At 42.2% G+C, this 25,732-nt stretch overlaps 1 long non-coding RNA gene across 1 annotated transcript; it reads right to left on the reverse strand.

Moving 5' to 3' along the window:
- Positions 1–5,140: 5,140 nt before the first annotated feature.
- Positions 5,141–19,468, reverse strand: LOC138762794 (uncharacterized). Its single transcript, XR_011357151.1, has 4 exons — positions 19,194–19,468; positions 18,247–18,292; positions 10,140–10,210; positions 5,141–5,596 (listed from the first exon to the last, which is right to left on the reverse strand). It is a non-coding gene; the product is annotated as an uncharacterized lncRNA (long non-coding RNA).
- Positions 19,469–25,732: the final 6,264 nt, after the last annotated feature.

The raw sequence follows: 25,732 nt of genomic DNA on the forward strand, positions 1-25,732 counted from the left end.
TTTTTTTTTGAACTGCGTTTTTTATTTAAAAAACTTTTTTTCAGGCAAGTAAACCAAAGGAAGAAGAAACGAACAGTCTTAATCGAGGTGTCGTGGGGCATTAATGCTGAGCTTTACAGATTTTACGGAGTTTTACAGTTTAGTACTTTTTGAAGTGTTTTAAACGCTGCGAAGTTGAACGCGAGAGCCCAACACTTTGTGAATTATCAAATAAGTGGAAATAGAAGGAAATTGGAGAGTAATGTTTGATACCAAAACAGAAAATGTTTGAAATAATTTATCACCCAGCATCTGGCAGGAGGAGAGGAAGAGGGGAGGGGAGGTAAGGGAGAGTTATGGTGAAGGTTTCGTCAATGTCTCCAAAGCTAGTTCACTTAAGATGTAGTTGGAAACCTGCCTTTTTATTCTGCCCTTTGTGAGAATCTACTTTGTACAAGTCTGTTTTTCCTTAAGGATGATTCATATTGCTTGCTTGTCATCAGGAATCTGTTTCAGTCTAAACACTAGTTTTAACAGTGCACTGAAAGAGAAAGATGAGCAAATTCTTAAAAAGAAAGCAAAAGGGGAGAAGTTGAATTTACCCCCATTAAGAATGCTCATTGACCTGGTACACAATTCAAATTGTTTTAATTTCAGTGATTCAGCAATTTCTATCTCTAACCTCCCTCTTTCTTCTGTATTTCAACAAAAAGATGTTGCAATTATCCAATACTTTGTGTACGCAGAATGTTGTGGATCTTTTGGTGATTGTTGAGACTCTTGGTTTGATTGTAATGAAGTTGATGAAAGAACTTTGCTTAGGGTACCACTTTGTGGTAATTAAATGGTCACTTAAACAAGCAAGGTAGAATTTAAAACAATGGTTCTTAGCCTTTCTCTTTCCACTCATGTACCACTTTAAGTAATCCCTATGCCATCGGTGCTCTGATTAGTAAGGGATTGCTTCTATGTGTGGGGTTATCACTGCTTGAGACCCAATTGTTACTAAAATATTTTGCATGAGAATAAGTAATTGGTCCATTTCATTTGACGTTATGAAATAATGCACATAATGAATCAATTAGATACAAGCAAAACAGAGGTTTTCAAACTTTTTCTTTCCACCTCAAGCAATCCCTTAGTAATTACAGAGCACTTTATTGGCATAGGAAATACTTAAAGTGATATATGAGTGGAAAGAAAAAGATTAAGAACCACTGATTTAAAATTTAATGTTGCATCTGAAGAATAACACATCTTAAATTATCACCCTGGCATGAACTAGAAATGGAGTTTATGTGCTCATCTATTGGAGTAGAGTTTACAGACAAAACCATGAATGAAAATGTGAACACCAGTGGTGGTACAACTTTTTAATTTGGATGACATTATGATTTGGGCATCATGATATCCAGCAGAAGGTGGTCTTATACCCAACACTCTTTCTCCCCCCTCCACGGTGCGTTAAATGCTGATTGGGCGCCTTCGAACTAATGAGATTACATCGGGCACGGGACTACAAGTGAGAATTAGAATACAATCTCATCAGTAATTATTAAAAGGGAATAATAATCAGGGCACATAGTCCTTAAAGCATTCAGGTGGTCTTCTTTCTCTTTTGGACCACCTCGGTGTGGTTTGCTGTGCCGGTCTTTGCTTGGGACCTGTAGATAGTTGAGTTGGCAGTTGAGTCGGCACCGACTGCCCGCCTTCGCAGACCTTCAGCAGCAACTATGCGTCTTTGTTGCCCTCCTGACTACATATCTCAGTTACTGGACTCCTTGGCTCTGCAATGGTCTCTGCCCCCCCCCTCCCTCACTCAGTCTGAGGGGTGGGATGGTCAGGGCAGGTATGATTCCACCTCCTCCAGTTCATGAGGCAGTTCATAGGTCTTAGTGTCAGTCAATGCTCATAATTGGTCAATGTGTTGGTTCCACAATCTGTCCCCCACTCAAACAGAGTATGAGCAAGGGCTCAATTTTTCTGAGATTATTCCTACCAACCATGGGTTGGTACACAATTCTTTATCCAGACATCTAAAATCCGGAAAGCTCCAAAATCCGGTAAGTGGGGAGAGACACGGCTGCGCCAGTCGGGCGGGCGAGGGGCCGGCTGCGCCAGTCGGGCGGGCGAGGGGCCGGCTGCGCCAGTCGGGCGGGCGAGGGGCCGGCTGCGCCAGTCGGGCGGGCGAGGGGCCGGCTGCGCCAGTCGGGCGGGCGAGGGGCCGGCTGCGCCAGTCGGGCGGGCGAGGGGCCGGCTGCGCCAGTCGGGCGGGCGAGGGGCCGGCTGCGCCAGTCGGGCGGGCGAGGGGCCGGCTGCGCCAGTCGGGCGGGCGAGGGGCCGGCTGCGCCAGTCGGGCGGGCGAGGGGCCGGCTGCGCCAGTCGGGCGGGCGAGGGGCCGGCTGCGCCAGTCGGGCGGGCGAGGGGCCGGCTGCGCCAGTCGGGCGGGCGAGGGGCCGGCTGCGCCAGTCGGGCGGGCGAGGGGCCGGCTGCGCCAGTCGGGCGGGCGAGGGGCCGGCTGCGCCAGTCGGGCGGGCGAGGGGCCGGCTGCGCCAGTCGGGCGGGCGAGGGGCCGGCTGCGCCAGTCGGGCGGGCGAGGGGCCGGCTGCGCCAGTCGGGCGGGCGAGGGGCCGGCTGCGCCAGTCGGGCGGGCGAGGGGCCGGCTGCGCCAGTCGGGCGGGCGAGGGGCCGGCTGCGCCAGTCGGGCGGGCGAGGGGCCGGCTGCGCCAGTCGGGCGGGCGAGGGGCCGGCTGCGCCAGTCGGGCGGGCGAGGGGCCGGCTGCGCCAGTCGGGCGGGCGAGGGGCCGGCTGCGCCAGTCGGGCGGGCGAGGGGCCGGCTGCGCCAGTCGGGCGGGCGAGGGGCCGGCTGCGCCAGTCGGGCGGGCGAGGGGCCGGCTGCGCCAGTCGGGCGGGCGAGGGGCCGGCTGCGCCAGTCGGGCGGGCGAGGGGCCGGCTGCGCCAGTCGGGCGGGCGAGGGGCCGGCTGCGCCAGTCGGGCGGGCGAGGGGCCGGCTGCGCCAGTCGGGCGGGCGAGGGGCCGGCTGCGCCAGTCGGGCGGGCGAGGGGCCGGCTGCGCCAGTCGGGCGGGCGAGGGGCCGGCTGCGCCAGTCGGGCGGGCGAGGGGCCGGCTGCGCCAGTCGGGCGGGCGAGGGGCCGGCTGCGCCAGTCGGGCGGGCGAGTGGGAGACGGCAGCTTGATTGCGGCCAATCATTAGTTCTGCTGGGGTGCGTTTTATGATAGAATGCAGCAGGTTTCTGTATCCCAATAGGAAATCTGCGATTTTGTGTGTCCAGGAGGCATTTAGAAGTATCATGGTTTTCATTGCTTTTTTGAATGTTTGTACTTGGGTGATAGTGTGTGGACAAAATACGTCTGATATTGTGCATAAGTTTTTTTAAATCTTCTGATGTAAAATGAGGCCCATTGTAACTAATTCATGAGGCAATCTGTAAGTGGCAAAGATGGCTCATAGACAGTCAATCGTGGGATCTGCTCTGGTATTTTTCAGCTGTGAAACTACTGGCCGTTTGTAGTGTGTGTCCACAGCTTTGAGGAAAGTCTCATCCATGAATGGTCCAGCGAAGTCTACATGAATCCGATGCCAGGGTTTGAATGGCTATTTCCATGGGTTAGCTTCGGCTTTTGGCATTTTTGGCTGCATTGACTCTTACTGTTGCTTCAATGTCTCTATCTACGGAGGGGCAACCAGACATGCATCCAGGCCAGTGTTTTCATTTGTACTATTCCCTGATCATTATAGTGTAGTTCTGATAACATGATAATTTGCTATTGGGCTGGAATAATTGTTCAGATTCCCCATAGTAAACATCCTTCTTTGATGATAGTTCATGGTGGTGTGTGTGTGGTAAGGTTTTAGACCTTCTGGAATGACATTAAGTGTAGGATCTTGCTTAATGTTACCTCTTTTTGGGTTTTCTTTGTGATCATCTGCGCTGTAATGGGCAGTTGTTGAAGTTGTTCTTGGTTGTGTGACAGAGTATATAGAAATGTTTTTGGGAGATAATTGGGAAAGGTTTGTTAGAGTAGGTCACATACAAACACTTTAAAACAGATCTTATTTGAAATACTGGAGACATAGTGGCTTCTCACACCTTTTTGCAAGAGCTTTGAAGAGTGGTCCAGAGACGTCACTAATGGATTATTGTTTATCAAGGCCACAGTTGAAAAGAGCAGGCTGGAGCCACTATTATCTGCAGAAAAGTTTTGCTATTGTAAGAGGGTCATGTGGTTTTGCTAGCAGAGAGAGTCAAAACAGGCTTCCTCTCAGTCTCAGTGTGTAAGAGAGAGAGAGACTCTGACAGTGACAGCCAGCAGAAGTTGCTGGAACTGGACAATCCCTTGTGGCTCATGCAAGAGGAGAGGACTGGCTGACTAAAGTTTCACTTGGAATAAGTGGAACAGAAAGGAATTCTGTGGTGACCTGAAAGAAAGAGGTTATCATCTGGATAAGTTTCATCAGCAAGACACTGAGGTGACTGATGGAAGTACATCAGTTGTGGATGACCTGGAACAACACATATCTCTCTCTGAAAACCAAGAACCTTCCTGAGTGGTAACCATTTACCTTTTGAGCACCAAAGCCTGGTGAATTTTACACATGTTAAATTCTGTGCACATTATAAGAATTGCCTGAAACCAGTGAACTTGGAGGAATGAGAAGTGAGATTGGACTGTGAACCAAGTAACTTTGCTGAACTTAAACATACATTACACACATGTGTGCTGAGAATTAGAAGGGGGTTAAGTTAGGTAAAGTAAGTTAATAGTGATAATTTAAAGTTTGTTTCTATTTTCATGCTTGAAGATAAATAAAAACAACTTTAGTTTAAGTAACCATTTGTCTTGGTGAATATCTATTGCTGCTGGATTTTGAGTCCTTCGGGCTCGTAACACCAGTAAATTTTTTTGATAAATTATAATTGATCATGTGGGGAAATATGTTTTGGTTAATTGCCAGATTTATTCTGAAATGTGGACAATTATGAATATTTACACACCAAATGTAGATGAAGATTTTATAAAGAATTTTTTTTGTAATTTTATAAGAAAGAAAATTCAATTATTTTTAGAAGTGAATTTTAATTCAATAGATACTGAATTTATTTTTTGGGATGCTTTAAAAGCATACTTCTTTGGCTTGGCTTCGCAGATAAAGATTTATGGAGGGGTATGTCCACATCTGCTGCAGGCTCGTTGGTGACTGACAAGTCCGATGCGGGACAGGCAGGCACGGTTGCAGGGGTTGCAAGGGAAAATTGGTTGGTTGGGGTTGGGTGTTGGGTTTTTCCTCCTTTGTCTTTTGTCAGTGAGATGGGCTCTGCGGTCTTCTTCAAAGGAGGTTGCTGCCGACCGAAGTGTGAGGCACCAAGATGCATGGTTGGAGGTGATATCAGCCCACTGGTGGAGGTCAATGTGGCAGGCACCAAGAGATTTCTTTAAGCAGTCCTTGTACCTCTTCTTTGGTACACCTCTGTCTCGGTGGCCAGTGGAGGGCTCGCCATATAACACGATCTTGGGAAGGTGATGGTCCTCCATTCTGGAGGCGTGACCCACCCAGCGCAGATGGGTCTTCAGATGTCAAATAATAAGTTACTCAGCTAAAATTACAAAAGGAGAACATAAGAGACAAATGAATTAGATCAGGACATAGGTAAATTAGAAAAAAAAAATCTACAAAATAATTCTTAAGAAAATAAAAAACAAATAATTAATAAAAACTTCAACATTATTCAAACATATAGAACAGAAATATTAATCCAAATAACTAAATAAAGATATTATGAATTAGGAGAAAGAGCTCAAAGTTTTAGCATGGCAATTGAAAGCAGAACAGACAACTCGAGTAATTAATGCATTAAAAAATCTTTGGGGAATATTACATATAAATCAGAAGAAATAAATGATGCATTTAGGGAATTTTATTCAGAATTATATAATTTGGAATGAGTACATGATTAAAATGATATTGACAAGTTTATATCTCAAATTGCTTTACTTAATCTGAATGATAGGGAGCAGAAAGATTTGAATGTAGTATTTATGGCAAGGGAATTTAGTGAGGTAGTGAGTTCAATTAAAATAACAAATCACCAGGAGAAGATGGATTTCTTGTAAAATGTTATTAAAAAATTAAAGATCTTTTAATACTCCATTTATCATGGTTTTAATTATGCTATGAGGTACATTCTCTTCCAGAATAATTTTTAATTGCAATTGTTACAGTAATTTCAAAAATGGATAGAGGTCCAATGAAATCAGCATCTTATAGACCAATTTTATTATTAAATGTTGATTATAAAAATATTAGCAAATAGATTAGCAATATATTTACCAAAATTAATACATAGGAATCAAACTGGATTTATTTATGATCAGACATCTGCAAATAATATAGTGAGGCTTCTTAGTTTGATGCATTTTATTCAAAAATGAGAAAACTGTGTGTGGCAGTGACTTTGGATGGTGAAAAGGTATTTGATAGATTAGAATGGGATTTCCTATTCCTATTAGAGAAATGTAAATTGGGTTCAATGTTTATAGAATGGATTAAAATGCTGTATTAAAAAAAACTATTGCAAAAGTAGTGACAAATGGACAGATTTCAGCATGTTTTGAATTACCAAGATCAAGTAGACAAGGTGGCCCATTGTCACCAGCTTTATTTGTTTTAGCTTAATTAATAGACAAGATTCAAAGATTGTGGATATTAAGTTGAAACCAGAAGTATATAAAATAAATTTATTTGTGGATGATATTTTGATTTATTTAAATTCTTTACAACAACTTAAAATGAGAATAAAAGAATATGGAGACATATTGGGATATAAAATTAATTGGGGGAAAAAAGTAAAATTGTGTCTTAATGGAGATTATGAGAAATGTAAGGAAGTAATTGAATCTAGATGGCCAGATCTTGGAATAAAATATTTAGGTGTTTGTGTGAAATCAGATTTGATAAAATTAAATTAAATTATTTATCTTTATTAAAGAAAATTAAAGAGGATTTGGAAAAAATTGAGTATGTTATCTATTACTTTTACAGGTAGAGTAAATTGTGTTAAGATGAATGTTTTTCTTTGAATATAATATTTATTTCAATTAATTCAAATTTCAATCCTTCAAAAAAATTTTCAGGAATTAAATATTTGTACAAGAAAAAATATGGAAATGGAAAATGGCTAGAGTTTCTTTGGAGAAATTGATGAGGAAATATGATTTAGATCAGGGGTGTCAAACTCAAATTCACAGAAGGCCAAAATTAAAAACTTGGACTAAGTCATGGGCCAAACTAAATATTTATTGAAAATTTTCAATAACATCTGCATGTTTTCTCTTCTTTCAACATATGTAATGTTAAACTTTTTCTTATTAAAATAAATAATATTTCTCTATAGCCTTTAAGCTCCTTTTAAATGTTTTTTTTTCCACAAGCCAACAAGTCAAAAAAAAACAACTTGCTTCAATGAAAATCCAATCTTTCAACTATGAACAGTGCAAAGTTAACCAAAGAAAATATTAATCCAAGCTTAGCTTGCTACACTGTGATTTACTCTGATGCACCTGGGTCTAAACCAGATACTTGACATCTCTTCTTAGATGCAAGTTCATCAAACTCTGGGGTCAGAGTTTGCCTCCCACCTGTCTTGAAAGGTCCTGTTTTCTGTCTTTCGTTTGGCCATTTTTCGTAAGGGGTTTATTACATGCGAGTTGGGTGACAGGTCGCAGATGCTAATGAAAGTAAGGAGAGGAGGTGGGGACGATTAGCGGGCTGACGCCAATGCATTTGCAAAGCATTCTGGGATTTGTAGTATTAGCTATGCATGCGCTATACTGGTGCGGCGGCCAGCGGGCCAGCTCTAATACATATTTGATATGATCTTGCGGGCCAAATATAATTATATTACGGGCCAAATTTGGCCCATGGGCCTGAGTTTGACATGTGTGATTTAGATGTTTACAGCTCCCCAATTTTATGTATTATTATAAATCAGCAAAGTTGAGATCTATTAATGTAATGTATGAGTTAAATAATGTTCCAGCATGGGTAAACTTGGAACTTGATAAAATGAGAAACAGATCCACAACATTTTGTATATAAATGGAATGCAAGATTGTTGATGAAATAGTTGCAAGCAATGAGTCAGAAAATGGATTTACAGTATGGATTTATTAAACGGGATGTGAATACTCAATTTGAAATTGTTAAGAGAAATGAAGATAATTAGAGATGAAGAGATGTTAAAGGGGTTGATAAATTTAAAACAAGTTCAAAAAGTTGAAAATTTACAAGAATATCATGAAGTGGATCAATGTTCCGCTCCGTAAGTGGTTATATGGTTCACAGCAAATAAAAAAACACCCAGACTGAAACATTTAATTGAACATTGGAATAAATTTGATAAAGAGATTGGAGGAAGAGGATTAATGTCTGGAAAAACACCTTTATTTCAAAATAGACTTTCCATTTTCTATGGAAAGTACATTTTTAAAAATTTGGCAAAATTATGGTATTAAGAAAATTAAAGATTGTTTTGAAGCCAGGAAACATTATTAGAATGAAGGAAATGTTTAATATATTGGAAAATACAAAATTTTGTTATCAAATTAAGAGATATTTTTGGTCAAGATTTTGTATTACCAGCAGAGACAGAATTAGAATAATGATTAAGTACTAGGAATGTAAAGAACTTAATTTCAGAGATGTATAAACTATTACAAAAGAAGACTAAAAAAAGGCATTCATAAATCAAGACACAAATGGGAGGTAGATTTAAATAAGTAAATAAGACCATCTGTTGATTATTCATGTTTTTGATGGCATGTGATGAGACATTTCAGAGAACATATTAGTTTTTTTTTTAAACTTTAAAACATATCACAATATTTCAAACTTAATCCAAACATGGTATTTTATAAAAAAAATAAAAAATACAAAAGAAAGAAACTTAAAAAAAACTTCAAGAAAACCACAACAGGAATACTTCACTTTCCAATACTTTTAAACATATAAATATTCATAGAGACCTACAAGAGAAAGGGAATGTCAAGATTCATTTAAATTTTAATACCAACAGTTTGTAGATGGATTCAGATATGTGGAAAGAGTATGAAAAGTACATTAAATGTGAGATATTAGTTCAATATAATTTTATTCATCAGTTGTATTTAACACCACAAAAGTTGCATAATATGAATTATATTTATTCAGATTTAGGTTTTAGATGTGGACAAGAATTTGGAACTTTTTTGCATTTGACTTGGCAGTGTTCCACAATTAAACCTTTTTTGGCTTGATCTGGGTAATTTATTAGAATGATTAACCAGAGTAAGATTCTCACAGTATCCAATGTTATTTTTACTGGGCAATGTTAGAGGGATTAAACCTAGATTAAAATTGAATATATCAAGTAAAATTTGTTCAAATTTCCTTGGCAATATCAAGAAAATTTATTGCTATAACTTGGAAGTCAGATACTGATCTGGGAATGAACAGATGGCATGGTGAAGTTTGGAGTTGTATCCACTTGAGAAAATCACTTGTAATTTAAGAGATAAATATCATACATTTTGTAAAATATGGAGCCAACATTTACAAACTGTTGGTATTAAAATTTAAATGAATCTTGACATTCCCTTTCTCTTGTAGGTCTCTATGAATATTTATATGTTTAAAAGTATTGGAAAGTGAAGTATTCCTGTTGTGGTTTTCTTGAAGTTTTTTTAGTTTTTCTTTCTTTTGTATTTTTTACTTTTTTTATAAAATACCATGTGTTTGGATTAAGTTTGAAATATTGTGATATGTTTTAAAGTGGTTAAAAAAAACTAATATGTTCTCTGAAATGTCTCATCACATGACATCTAAAAACATGAATAATCAACAGATGGCCTGACCTTTGACCAGCAGTTCTTTTTGTTAACATAAGTGACTTTAGTAAACAGCAATTGAATGAATAATCACTTCTAGTCTTATTGGGTTGTCCACCCGACTCTGAATCTCTGAAAATGGCTTCTCTCTGAGTATAATTGTGTGTCTATAAATGTGTCCCTGTTTTCCAAACCCACAATTTATTTACTAAGAAATATATAATAACTAAAGATTAATAATACAATTCAGTCACACTCACTTAGAAACCTACCTACCTGAGATGCCACTTTTAGGGAATTATGTATCTGGATTCCCAGATCCCTCTTCTACCGCACTCCTCAGTGCTCTGAAGATAGAAATTGTTCCATTAGACAAATACAGCCTTGATTCAGGAAGGGCTGGTCATTTTCGACAAATTTACAGGAGTTCTTTGAGGGTGGAATGAGTCCAGTGGATTAAGGGGAACAGTAGATGTCATATACTTGGATTTTCAGAAAGCGTTCGATAAGATGTAAGAGAAATACCTCCATTAGTTAAGGACTGGTTAACCAATAAAAGGCAGAGTGTTGTGATAAATAAGCATTTCTCTGGTTGGAAACCAGTGGGAAGTGGAATGCTGCAAGGGTCAGGGCTTGGCCCACAACTATAGGGGACGAGTGTAGTGTCCCAAAGTTTGCTAATGACATTAAATTGAGTGCAAAAGCAAATGGTGCAGAGGCTTTACAGATATTTAGGTTGAATTAGTGGACAACGGTCTGGAGTGGAGACTGGCTCATTACAGTCAAGATGTGCCGGTTTCAGGTAGTCGACGTTAAAAGTCTCCTTACCGCCGATGTTTAGGGCAAAGGTGGAGCGGTTGTCCCTGATGTCCCTGTAGGGCCACTTGTAGGGTCGTTGTAGGAGTGGCTGGTGTGCGCCCCTTCGCACAAACACATACTGACATTTATCCCTGGGGATGTTATGTTTGAGCTGGTTGTGTGGTGGGGGTTACCACGGGACCAGAGACTCCAGTTTTCATCGCAACTTTTTGAGAGTTGCTGTGGGATCTACCAGGCATTTGTTGTGGGCCACGAACTCCCCAGTAAGGATTAAGGGTTCACCATAGTCTATCTCTACCACTGAGGCATAAATGTCCTCCTTTGGCATAGTACAAATACCCAGCAGAACCCAAGGAAATTTGTCCACCCAGTTGGAACCCTTGAGCTGGGCCATCAAGGTGTGGTGGAGGTGTGTTCCCAGGAACTTGGCTAGTGCTGTTCAGAGTCCAGACATAAATTGTGCCCCCCCGCCCAGCTGAATCTGAGCACCCATGTGTCAATGAACGCCCTGGCACAGGTTTCTTTGGTGGTATCAGCCACGGGATCACCTCAGGCCACTTCGTGAAGTGGTCAACCATGGTTGAGAGGTATCTCATCCCATGGGAAACTGGTAATGGTCCCACTATGTTAATATGTACGTGGCTGAACCTATGCCGCACTGGTTCAAAGGTTTCTGTGAGTGCCCTCATGTGATTCTGCACTTGGGAGGATTCTTAGTTTGTGCAGGTTTTGGCCCACTGGGTGACCTGCTTATGGAGACCATCCCAGACAAACCTGCTAGCCACCATCTTGACCGTGGCTTAGATTGCGGGATGCTCCAGGTTGTGGATGGTGTCAAACCTAGTGGCTCCACGTAGGTGAAACAATGGGGCGATGGCTGCTGGTAGAGATGTAGCACAGCAGTGTCAGGTTATCTGGGCTGATGGGGACATCTTCCACTCTGAGCCAGAGATGGCTGTCCTATATGCGGGGATCTCAGGGTCCTGCTGCTTCACTTTGACGAGGGCCATGTGGTGGACTCCCTCGGACAGCACATGAACTGACTCGATCACAGGGCATGACAGAGTCGGCTACCACATTGCTTTTCCCTGTGATGTGCTGTATGTCCGTGGTAAATTCGGACATGTAGGACAATTGTCTCTGTTTTCGGATCGACCACATGTCCAGTACCTTATGGAAAGCGAAAGTCACAGCAGGTTGTGATCGATGAAGACCTTGAATTGCTGACTTTAAAAAAAATAACGGAAATGTCTTACCTCCAGGTACAGCACCAATACCTCTCGGATGAAAGCGCTGTATTTGAGTCCTATGGTGGAGGTGCCTTGTGAAAAAGGGCAGGGGAATGCCACTGGTCTTCAATGGCCTGTTACAGCACGCCCCCTACCACTGTGCTGGAGGCGTCGACTGTTTAGGTGCCTCCGGTCTAGGGTGGCATTGGCATTCTGAAAAGCCGTCAAAGACTTATCGTCCCAGGAAATATCCTTTGACGTGCCGACCATCAGCGCAGTGCCACTGCTAAAAGTTTATCATACCAGTGATTTCCTGCAGCCCTTTTATCATGCGTGGCTTAGTGAAGAGCCAGACTGCCTTGACCTTTTCGGGGAGGGATGTAGCCCCGTGTCTGTTTAGAAGTCAATAGTGTTCAGGCTGAATTGGTACTTCATGGGGTTAATCGTCAGCCAAAACTCACTAACTGAGTGCATAGTTGTTTCAGTTGGCAGTGAGATCTTTGTGGCTGTGGCTTGCCATGGAGATATCGTCCAAATAGATGAAAGCAAATGGTAAGTCCTGGTGCACTGGATCCATCAGCCGGTGGAAAGTTTGTTCCACGTTCTTTTGATCAAAGGGCATGTGGAGGAATTCAAACATGTCAAAGGGGTTATAATTGTGGTCTTGAGGATGTCCTGTTGGTGAATGTGGATTTTGAGGTACCCCCAGATGAGGTCCACTTTAGAAAACACCCATGCCCCGTGCAGGTTGTGGCAAAGTCTTGGATGTCAGGCACAGGCTATCTGTCAGGTATGGTGGCCTTGTTGAGGCAGTGGTAGATGCCACATAGCCTCCACCCCCCAGGTGTTTTTGGCACCATATGGGGGGGGGGGGGGGGAAAGGAGGGCAGGCCCAGGGACTATCAGAGTGTTACACTATTCCTAGCTCCTTTTTTTTTATATATAAACTGCTCCTTTGTTAGGCTGAACATTTTGGGATGGAGTCGACATGCCCTGGTGTGGAATGGAGAGCCCTCGGCCTTACCCCATGCTTTGGCTCAGCCGTGGAGAACAGTGGTGCCACTATTGATGGCACCACTTTCATTGTCTGAAAGCATTAGAGTCCAGGTGGGAGTGAGTTTTTTGGCTTCCCCTGAGACTGAGTCTGTAAAGTTCTGGCATGCTCCAAGCACCATCCTTTGAGGTTGACAAGCAGGCAGTGGGCATGAAGAAGATCAGCCCCCAGGAGCGGTTGCCGTGATGGTGAAAGTCCATGCAAAGCGGCTGTTGACTGCCCTCAAATGCTTGGCCCTACTTGCCATTGCTGGTGTTGGTCAGGAAATGCCTGCCCAACGAGAAAACCCAGACTTAGAAGAGGCTTTCACGTGGGCCAACTGCCGCAGCTATCAATGATGGTTGGCTAGGGTGTTTCCCTGAAATCCACAAGATGGGTGACATCGATGGGCTTCTGGACCCTATCGCTGATGATGGTAGCAGAACTGTCCTGGGGGATTATCTTGCCTCTTCCTCTGGTCTTGCAGGTGGCAGTTCGTGGGGCTTGCTGATGTGGTCTATGTTGGCGCTGGTGTCCTTCTTCACTTTCCACAGCATGTCAGCCCAGGCCACAACCCTCTGAGGGTCACTGAAGTCCTTGTCCGTGAGCAAGAATTGGATATCCTCGGGGATAAGAACAGGCAAGGCTTGTGGTCATTAGGGTGAATGGGGCCTTGTCCTCCAATCCCTCAATATGCAGCAATCAGGCCGGGAGAGTCCGAAAGTGCAGGATAACAGCTCTTTGAGGGCTGTGTATGTCCCTTGCTCTGAAGGCTGCCGCAGGAAGTCTACGACCCTTGCCGCGGTGTCTTGATCAAGAGTGCTCACGATGTAGAAATAACGGGTGATGTCGGAGGTGATGTGTCAAAGCTGGAATTGAGCCTTGGCCTGCTCAAACCACACGTGTGGCTGCGACACCCAAAACATTGGGAGCCTGAGAGAGACTGCGTGGATGGATACAGGCTCCACTTGATCCGTCAATTTTGGGTTTGACTGCCGATTGGACCGGTCGGGGTCAGGCTGTATGTTCAAATCATATCAGGGTCACAATGCAGCATTCGCACTACACGAGCATGGATAAGAACGACACACACAAAAGCCTTGAATGGAGACTGGTTTATTGCACTGGGCTTATATGGGCCCCAGGCTCCGCATCAGCCTGGGATTGGCTGGCATTCCTGCCACAGTTCCCTGTCTTCCCACCGTGCAGGAGGTCACCTTGGACGATAGCTGGTGTCACCCCCAGGACCTTGTGGTCGCTGCACTCATTGGCCATCTTGTGGGCCGGTCAGCATCTCCATGCACACAATACCAGCTTTTTTTTTTAATTAAATGTTGTGCCAATTGTCATGCTGAAGTTTAATGCACATCTGAATGATAGTAGAAGATTGATCAGTAAATTCCAATCTTAGTTGATGCACAATGGATAATTGAGTTACATATTTATGTATGATACATCAATGCCATGAGGGCAAGGTTTGTGTAAATGAGATGTAAAATGGCAGGGTGTTCCCTAATAAATCAATGGAACAAATCCCTCCATGTTAGGGACCAGTGGTCTAACTTATCCAATTCTTGGCCCAGATGTCCCACTCAGATGTCATGATATCTGATCAAGTAGCAGTAAATTTGGCAGCTACTCTGATGTCTGTCCTCCCACTCCTAATAGGTCAATCGAATCAGCATCTTCACTTACAGCATTGATTTCCACTGGGAATCATATTTTCTTTTGCATAATTTGAGTTTATACATGGTACGGTTAGTGTGGCGTGAGCACAACACTGTTACAGAGCCAGGGATTGGGGCTGGGGTTCAAATCTGTGCTGTCTATAAGGAGTTTGTACATTCTCCTTGTGTCTGCATGGGTTTTCTCTGGGGACTCCAGTTTCCTCCCACCATTCAAAACATAACGGGGGGGGGGGGGGTGGGTGGAGGTTAATTGGGAATAATTTGGCGGCACGGGTTCCTGGGTCAAAATGGCCTGTTTCGTGCTGTAGGTCTAAATTTAACTGCAAAAACCTGCTATTATCATGCATCTTAAACACGCGACAATATTACTTGTGGGCATTAGAACTACCACTACACTCTCCAGGTCCCATTTTAGCACCAGTTCCTACACACTATTACATTAGTGATATAACTGCATTATCATGTACCCTTATTTTAGATGTAAAAATGTCAATGTGAGGAGCCTTCTTGAATTCCTTGCAACAGAAGAATCAAGTAAACAAAAAAAAATGGACTCTTGGCAAAAGAATTATGGACCACATTTCAAAAAGTTTGGAATCAAGTTGCTTGCATTTAATGACACTGAGCAATCAACATAAAACTGGAGAAATGGAGCATTAAAAATATGGAGGGACGTGTACAATGACTTTAAATAATAATTATTTTGGACAAGAATTTAATAATGATGGCTTAAAAAAAACTTTTAAAGGAAGAGAGTATGGTCAGCCTCATCAGAAATTCTGGCACATCACTAGAAACAATGTGGAGGTTGTTAAAACATGATCTGTAATAGTCATAAAATCATCTTTGAAATACATTAAGGGAAACCAAATAATGGAGTTGAGGCGCTGGTTAAGCTTGACAGAGAGCTCGGAATGTCAGATTTTTTATCAGATAGACTGGAATAGAGGAAATATATATTCTCAGATTCCATCCGGTTCTGTTAACTATGAGTTTGTTTCCTGTCCAGGATAATTTGTTGCTGGGATATGTATTGGAGTAAATAACTGATGTGAATATGAAACAGATGGGAGGAACCAATAACATTGCTTGATTTTAAGAAAATCTCAAAGATAAGGGTGTTGGAGCAAAAATAAAAATCTAGATAAAATAATTATGGAAAAAATTGAGCAAATGGCTGATGGATCATTGATGGTCCATCTTCACAAGAAAATAAATTTGATCATGATGTAAGAAAACACAATTCATCTGGTGGGAAGAAAGCATCCAGTCCAGGTGGAGTACCTGTCAGAGTACTGAAAATCTGTGATGTCTAACTGGCCACAGTTTTCATGGATATCTTCATCTCCCTCCAACAGGGTGTGGTATCCATCTGTTTCAAACCAGTCTCAGTCATACAGGTACCCAAAGAGAATGTGGTAACCCGCCTAACTGACTATCAACCAATGGCACTAAACATCCACAGTCACAAAGTGTTTTGAGAGGCTCCTGTCTGAGAAGCAATATGGATCCACTCTGATTTGCCTACTGCAGCAACAAATCTATGGCAGATGCCATCTCACTGGTTCTACACTGAACACCAAAACACTCGGACAGCAATGATGCAGACATCAGAAGACTGTTTATTGATTATAGCTCGGCATTCAACACAATGATCAACTCAAAATTGATTGGCAAAGTCCAATACTACACTGTGTAATTCGATCCTAGATTTCCTCATCTCCAGACACCAATCCATGCAGATTGTAAAGAACATCTCACCCACAATCTCTATCAGCACTGGACCACCACTTTGTCCCCTGCTCTAAACCTTTTACACCTATGCCTGTCTGGTTCATATTGATGATGCCAGAGTAGCGGGCTATATAAAAAATAAGCAACGAGTCAGCATATAGGACAGATTGAAAGTTTGGCTGGATGGTGCACTAACAACAACCTCTCACCCAATGTCACCAAAACCAAGGAGCTAACTGTTGACTTCAGGAGGGGAAAACCAGAAGTGTATGATCATTAAGGGATTAGAGGTGGAGAGGGTGATCAAATTTAAGTTCTTGGGAGTCACTATCTCAGAGAATCTTTTCCAGACCCAGTGCACAAATGCCATTGTGAAGAAAGCTCGTTAGTGCCTTTACTTCCTCAGGAGTTTGTGGAGATTCAATATGACATTAGATGCCTTGGTAAAGTTCTACAGATGTGTAGTGGAACATGTGCTGAACAGCTGATTCATGGCCTGGTAGATGAGCACCAATACCTCTAAACACAAAGCCATGCACAAGATAGTGGACAGAGCCAATTACATTAGAGCAAAACTCTTCCAACCATCTAGAAAACCTATGTGGAATGCTGCCATCAAAGAGCAGCAGCAATCATCAAGGATTAACACCACCCAGGACATGCTCTGTTCTCATTACTGTCATCAGGAAAGAAGTATAGGTACCACAAGGTTCAGGAACAGTTACTGCCCCACCAGCATCAGACTCCTAAACAATAGACTCAATCTGTATGGCTCGATATGACAACATCACCATCTACAAATTTGCTGACAATACCACAGAGATGGGCTGTATATAAAGGGGTGATGAATCAACAAACAGAATGGAGATTTTAAAACTTGACTGAATGGTGCACCAACAACAACCTCATATTCAATGTCTCCATAACCAAGGAGCTGATTGTTAACTTCAGGAAGGAAAAGCCAGAGGTGTATGATCCAGTGATCACTGGGGGAATCAGAGGTGGAGAAGGTGAGCAAATTTAAGTTCTTGGGAGTCACTATCTCGGAGGATTTATTTTAGATCCAATACACTAATGGCATAGTGAAGAAAGCATTTACTTCCTTAGGAGTTTGCGGAGATTTGGTATGACATCAGAAACTCTGGCAACTTTCTACAGATGGTGGAAAGTGTGCTGATCGGCTGCATCATGGTCTGCTATGGGGACACCAATACCCTTGAGCATAAAGCCCTCCAAAATGTAGTGGCCACAACCCAGGACATCACAGATAAAATCCTCCCCACCATCAAGGTATTTACAGGGTATGCTGCTGTCAGAGAGCAGCAGCAATCATCAAGGATCCACACCACCCAGCATGTTCTTGCTGCTACCATTTGAAAAAAAGGTATAGGTGCTACAAGACTCACACCACCAGGTTCAGGAAGAGCTGCTACCCCTCTACCATCAAACTCCTCAAAAGCAAACAATCAAGGAGTTTTTAAGGCCTCTTACATTTGTACTTTATTGACTTTTTTCTATCTCTGTATTGCAGAATCCATTTGTTAACATTTCTTTATTTGTTTACATATGTACTTTGAGTCATTTTTTTGTGCACTACCAATGAGGGGGAAAGTCTGTCTCATCCATAGGAAAAATGATTTCAGGGTTGTATGTGATGTCATGTATGTACTTTGACAACAAGTTTGAACTTCTGAAATGGAAAAACATCCCATTCATAGATAAAGAGAAAAGAACAAAAATATACTTTAATGACATTTAAATGATAAAACTAGAGTGAATACAAGCAAACTCTAAAGCAAAATGCAAGATTTTTTCTCTCACGTGCATAATTGAACAAAAATAGAATGATGCCAAAATCATGAAAGATTGACTAGCATTACCTCATCAGAGAGTTAGGCTGAAAGGATGTCTTGAAAGTCAGAGTCACTGGGAAGGAAAGAACATTGAGAAGTAAATTCTCGAGCTTAATGTTCAGATATCTGAAATCTCAGCAACTAACAGTTATGAGTTAAGGAAGTTAGGATGAAGGACATGGGGTAAAGGAAAGAGCTACAGAAACCCAATTTAAGGAGCACTGATAATTTGTAAAATACAATTCTAAATAATTACCACAAATAAGGAATTAATTCTTTAAAATATTGATATGGCTTTGTGATTCAGAACATTTTATTTAAATTATCATGAATATGTGAAGCAGTGGGAAATTAATTGAAGCTGCAATTTAAAAAATAAATTGAGCAGATCTCCACTAGATATCTAATGGCATCATCTTCAACATTCACCAACTCAAATGACTGAAATTTTCTACCAAAAATAGCTGCTCATAGCACAATGACTAATAATGACCAGGTTGCCATGAATTGGATGTAGATCTCGTCCAATCTCGTATGAAACAGATCGAGTGTAGGCACAAGTTCTTCACTCTTCTAGCAACTATACAAAGCTTCATATAATGCCATATACCAGAGAGCATTAGCATCCAATATCAGTCTAATAACCACCATGAACCTCTTTTAACTCAGTGCAAGAACTAAATTAACAGCTGTCCTCACAATTCAATAATTCTCTTAAGATTACAACAGCTGAGGGGTTACTGAATGTTGTCAAAGTAAAAGTTCTTGATGGGGTGTGATGTAATGGCATAGGTTGGAGATGTGAAAATACACCTCTCATGGCAGTATTAATTAAAACCCAACTAAAAGTAATTTTTTCCATTTTTCTTAAAAACTTTGGAATTTATTCATTAATAAATATAATAAGGAAAGATTCAAATGACTAAGAAAACAGTAGCTAAAGAGGTTAGTACAGCTGAAGAAGTTGGGCCTACCTTAACGATGGAGCCTGGGGCTCAAGTTCCTCCTCCTCATCCAAGAGTGACTCGTGGTGTGATGGTAAGGATTCATATGACTCCAGCGCTATCTCTCTGGAGTGCCGGTGAAGATGGCATTAGAGTCCAGAAGAAGACAATAAATTACTGATGTCACAGGAACAACTAAGCATGGGTGAAAGTTTGCACATGTGCACAATGGAACAATCTGTTTCCCTATGGGGAACAGCTGAACTGATTAAGGCTGTTGTTACTAGTGTTCCCAATCAGACACAGCTATTGACTCAATTAGATGTTGAATCAGGATCATCTGGAAGCGATTCAGAGGGACAAAAGGAAGAAGATCAAGATAAAGAGAGGGAAGAATTGGAGGGAGCAGGAGAAGAATATGAAAAAGATAAAGTCAAGAGTTTGAAGCAATACAATTCAGATATCCTGAAGCCAAAACTCAAGGTACGGAATCTCAAGAACTAACTTCTATAATTATTAACCAAATGCAGTTAATGTGTAAACATGGATTTGTAATTTATATCTGTCAGAAGTGATGTTAAACTGCAATTTGAATATGTTAAGAGTGAAATGAAAAATATTAAAGAAGAAATGGCCAAATATTACTAAAGCTGCTGATAAAAGTCCATAAAATGGAAGATGATCTCCAAGATTATTGCTATGAAGTGGAACAATGTAAAGGTACAGTTAATAAAATGGAAGATTCTGTAATTGTTTGGGATGTGCAAAGGAAAGAGCTTTTACAAAAGATTGATGTATTGGAAAATCATAGTTGCAGGAATAATGTGAAGGTTGTTGGGTTGGTTGAAGATTTTTGAAGGCTTTAATCTGGTACAATTTTTTTCAAAAATGGATTTCGGAAGTTCTGGTTCCTGAGAGTTTTCCAAATGGGCTTGAACTGGATAGAGCACGTAGGGCAAATAGAAAGAAACCATTCCCGATGCAAGCGCCATGCTCGATTTTGATTAGATATCTGTTATCAAGATAAAGAAATGATATTAAGAGTGGTGGTGCAAAATGCCCGAAAATATCAAGGTTCATTAATAGTGACAAACAACAAGGTATTTTTCTATGTGGATTTACATATGTCAATTGTGAAAAAAAGAAAGGAGTTTAATCCTGCAAAATCAGTATTCTGGAAAAAAAATGATATAAATTCTCCTTTCAATGCCTGCCACACTTAAAATGTTTTCTGGAGAAAATCAATCACATTTTTTTTTTACTAATGATGGAGCAGTTTTAGTATTTGAGTATTCTCTTCCAAAAAACAAATAAGATCAATGAATGGATGTCCAGAGTCAAGTCAGTCAGCAGGTTTTGGCAGATTGACCCAAGAAGAAGCAAATTGCAGATCATGTGTCAAAGCAGCAAGAGTTGATTGAGATCGATGAAGAAGTTTTTTATACTTAGAAATGAACTGTTTAATTAAAGCAATGTATATTCTGTACAGGGGAGGCTGACTTTTTGTCTTGTCTTCTCCATCCATTTTGTGGCGAAGTCCACTTCCCGCACAATAGTGAGAAGTAGTCCTTGTGCTTTTTATCAGTACATTATTTTTCCAGGAGTTTTTTTTTCCAGTTTTCTCTTCTCGTTTCTTCTTTTCATTTCTACTTGGAGATGTCAAATGCAATTGAAGGTTTTTATGGAGCAGGGGTCCAATGGGTTGAGTGGTGAGAGTTCTTTAATTTTTGGATTAAAGGAATGGCGATTAGTAATGTATTAGATTTTGTAAATTTTAATATAAATAGGCTTAAATATCTAATCAAGAGTAAAAAAGTTTTGGCTTGTGGCAACCAACATGTTTGGTGTTCAGGTGAACCAGTTCCAATTGTAATGCATATGCATTTGGAGCAGCCTACACCAAGATGACGTCGGGAATCTTCCCCTTCCCCTCAAGGAAAGGGCCAGCATGCATGAAGTATAAATGGCTACCAGCCAACAATGCAACATCCAGTTCCCAATGGCGGGAACAAGGAGTGCCTTTAAAATGCTTAGGGAGCAAACAATAAAGCAGTGAGTTTTGGAATGATCCTGTCGACTGCTGGTCTCGTTATTCACTCCGTAGTGTGAACGCTATATTGGTGACCCCAACAGTCCAAAAAGTATTTTTGACCCAACATCATGGATACAGCAGCAGTGAATGCCATTGAGTTTAAAATTTATTGCCTTCTGGACACTGAGACCCCTGCACTTGGTTCAGTTAAGCAGAGGCACAGTTCCAGATCAGACGTGTAATATCAGACTCCACAAAGTACTTCCGTGATGAGCTCCTTGGACCAAGAAATCACTGCCTGGGTAGATGACTTCATCCATGCCCCACCAGAGGAAGGCAAATATGCAGGACTGACAGCGCTGCTGCTCAGCTCCTTCAGACTCTCCAGACACAAAAGAGCAGCCAGACTGATCCATCTAGACGGTCTGGGAGACAGGACCTGGTTAGCTTTAATGCACAAAATGCTAGCACTGGTAGAGGGACACAAGACCTGTCTTGTGTTCGAATGGGCATTCCTCAAGCAACTGCCCGATAACATCCAGCTGATGCTGCCAGATACAGACTTCAGCAATTCCCGGAAGGTAGCAGCCAGAGCAGACATGCTCTGAAAAACCATGAGGAAGAATGAAGCTGCTGTCAGCCAGCTGTCCAGAACAAGGACCCCGCAGCCAGCAGGAGTGCCTGCAACGCCATCAGAAGACAGAGGACCCTTGGTGCTTCTATTATCAGATATAGGGTACAGAAGCCCACCACAGCTGACCACCCTGCAGGTTTCAGGGAAACGCCAGGGCCATCTGCTGCTGATGGCTTCGGCGGTTGGCCACCCAGACAGCTTGATGCATGTGTAGAACAAAAGGTCCGGATGCCATTTCCTCATGGACTCGGGCAGAAATCAGCATCATCCCACCCACCACACTAGAGACAAGGACCAGACAGTGTGGACCCACCTTGAGAGCCACGAACAACAGCTTCATACGGACTTACGGCAAATGGAAGGTCCAACTAAAACTCAGCACCAACACATTTAAATGGGACTTCACGTTGGCTGTGGTGGACAAACTGCTCCTAGGGGCAGACTTGAAGGGTTGGAGGCTGGTCCATGCTGAAACCTTTCAAACATTCCCTCTCAGGGAAGCCAGACTACCTGTGCAACACCTGGACTCAGTCGCAGTTCTCAGAGTGAGTACAACCGGCTCCTTGTCGAATTCCCATCAGTACTCAAACCGTAGTTCACTTCAACCATGCTGAAGCACGGAGTGTGGCACCACATCATCACTCAAGGGCCATCCCGACATGCAAGGGCCAGAAGACTACCCCTGAACAAACTCTGCAAGGCCAAAGAGAAGTTCAGACACATGGAAGATCTTGGGATCGTCCGTAGGTCTGATAGCCCCTGGGCCTCACCGCTACACGTGGTGCCGAAGACAGCTGGGGATTGGTGGCCATGTGGAGATTATTGACTACTAAATGAAGCCAGCACACCAGCTGCTACCCACTACCACACATCCAAGACTTTGAAGCCAACCTACATGGAGCCCACATCTTCTCAAAAGTCTACCATCAAATCCTGGTGCAGCCAGAAGACATCAAAAAAACCGTTTTGATCACACTCTTTGGCCTGTTTGAGTTTTTGTGGATTCCTTTCGGGCTAAAAATCATGGCACAAACTTTTCAGCGCCTAAAGGATGCAGGGGCCGGGATTTGGATTTCCTATTCATGTACCTCGATGATATCTTGGTCACCAGCAGGAACCGTATGGAGCACTTATCCCACCTCTGCTGGCTGTATACCTGACTGAGCAAATTTGAACTGACCATTAACCCAGCCAAATGCCAGTTCAGACAGGAGACCATCAATTTCCTGGGTCACAGAATCTCAAAAGATGATGCGAGTCCTCTTCCAAATAAGGTAGAAGCCATCCGACAGTTCAACAAGCCTACCACAGTCAAAAGGGCTGCAGGAATTTGAGGACATGGTAAACTTCTACCTCCACTTGAAGCCAGCATCATGCGACCACTGTTCACCCTGATGTTGGGTAAAAGGAAAGACATCACTTAGATCCCAGAAGCCGAAGGAGCTATCCTCTAAATGGAGGAGGCCCTGCCATGCTAGTACACCCCAGAACTGATGTTCCAACAGCTCTCACAGTGGACACATCAAACATGGAAATTGGTGGAATACTGGATAAATTTGTGGATGGCCCTTGGCCTTTAGTAGACATTTAAGACCATCTGAGTTGAAATACAGTGCTTTAGACAGAGAGCTGTTGGCACTCTACCTGGTGATCTGTCATTTTCTGGAAGGCAGACTGTTTACAGCTTTCATCAACCTCAAGCCTCTAAACTTTGCGTTCACCAAGGTATCAGATCCCTGGTCAGCCTGGTAGCATTAGCACCTATCGTATATATCGGAGTTCATGACAGTGATCCAGCATGTCTCTAGTAAAGATAACATTGCGGTGAATGCTCAATCCAGGCCAATCATCCATGCATTGACACGGGATCAACTACTCTGAGCAACAAGGAGACGAGGAGACACATGGCTACCAGACTGCAGTCTCAGGCCTGCAGCTTCAGGGCATACCCTTGGGTTCAGGTGAGCAGATGCTCCTTTGCAATACAGCCACAGGCTATGCCCTCCCCATCAACCTGGCAGGTTGGAGACGGCGTGTATTCGAATTTGTGCACAGCCTAACACACTCCTTCATCCTAACCATATGATATCCAATCAGTTTTGTGTGGCACGACCTCAAAAGAAAGTCAGCGACTGGGTGAGGACATGCACTCAGTGTCAGACAGCCTAAGTCCAGAGGCATACTAAAGCCCCCCCCACCCCCACAGCAGTTTGAACCCATAACCCGCAGATTCGATCACATCCATGTTGATATTGTAGGGCCACTGCTGGTATCATGGGGAACATGGTACCTCGTCACCACGGTGGACCGTTTCACCAGATGTCCAGAGGCAGTTCCCCTCATAAACACTACCACAAAATCTTGTGCCGAGGCCCTACTTGCAACTTGGGTAGCATGCTTTGGCATCCCAGCCTACATCACATTGGACAGAGGGGTCGCGTTCACATCAAGCCTGTGGGCCACCGTAGCCAGCTCGCTGGGGACCCAGCTACATCACACCACACCCAGAATCAAATGGCCTGGTGGGGCGCTTCCATAGACACTTGAAATTAGCACATGGTCAGGATGAAAGGCCCAAATTGGGTGGATGAGCTTCCCTGGGTCCTACTCAGACCTGCAAGATTCTTTAGCTGAGCTGGTCTACAGAATCCCCTGGCGGTCGAAGCAGCCTAGATCAAGATGGCACTGGGCATCTTCCCCTTCCCCTCAAGGAAAGAACCCACATGCGTGAAGTATGAATGCCTGCTAATCAGTGATACAACTTCTGGCTCACAATGGTGAGAACAGGAAGCACCTTTAAAATGCTCAGGGAGAAAACATGAGAGCATTGAGTTTTGGATTGAATCTGTTGACTGCCGGTCTAGTTATTTGCTCCGTAGTGTGAATGCTACAGGCTTATCGTTTTTAAAAAAAATGAAAGTTGATATTGCATTTTTTTTAAACGAGAGACACATTTAACTGAGAAAGAGCTTTGAAAATTAAAAAGATGTTGGATTAGTCCAGTAATAGTTTCAACATTTAATTCTAAAGCAAGAGAGGTTGCGATTTTGATTTTATAAGAATGTACTTACTAAGACTGAATCTGTGGTCATGGATCCTGCTGGCAGGTTTGTTTTAGTATATTGTCAAATCTATTTAGAGATGTGGACACTTATGAGCATTATATACACCTAATGTTGATGATGAAAGATTTATTCGTGACTCTTTATGCATCTTGCTGAGGCTCATGAAAAGGTTTTAATTGGAGGAGATTTTAATTGTTGACTTGAAGTCAGTTACCAGGGACTAAAACTGCAAAAAGGATTTTGACTTTGATGAAAGATTTGAATTTGATAGATATTTGGCGGAAGTTAAATCTGAAGGAAAAGGATTATTCTTTTTATTCTTACAGGCATGACTCTTATTCGAGAATAGATATGTTTTTAATGTTGGCACAGTTACAAGGAAGAGTTATACATACAGAGTATAAAGCTAGGATTTTATTTAATTATTCACGATTTTTGATGTAATGCTTAGTTTCTAAAAGGAAAAATCATTTTATAGATGGAGATTTAATCCATTTTGCAATTTTATTTTTTAAAAAAATCTTGAATTTTTAGAAATTTATTCTAATTCAGTGGCTAATAAATTTATGGGATGCTTTGAAAGTTTATTTAAGAGGTCAGATAATAGGTTATTCAGCAAAAATTAAGAATTGGATCATTTGGAAAAAGATAGAGTTTGAAAGAAGATTTGCTTCTGACAAATAAAAGGAAAAGTTTAATGAAGAAGAAATTTGATGTTATAATACGATCCAGACTGATAGAACTGAAAAATTAATTGAGAGAACAAACAAAAGTATTATGAATTTGGAGAAAGAGCACATAAAGTTTTAGTTAGCAACTGAAGGCAGAAAAAACTTCT

Source organism: Narcine bancroftii, chromosome 5 (genome assembly GCF_036971445.1).
Source record: "Narcine bancroftii isolate sNarBan1 chromosome 5, sNarBan1.hap1, whole genome shotgun sequence".
Taxonomy (NCBI): Eukaryota; Metazoa; Chordata; class Chondrichthyes; order Torpediniformes; family Narcinidae; genus Narcine; species Narcine bancroftii.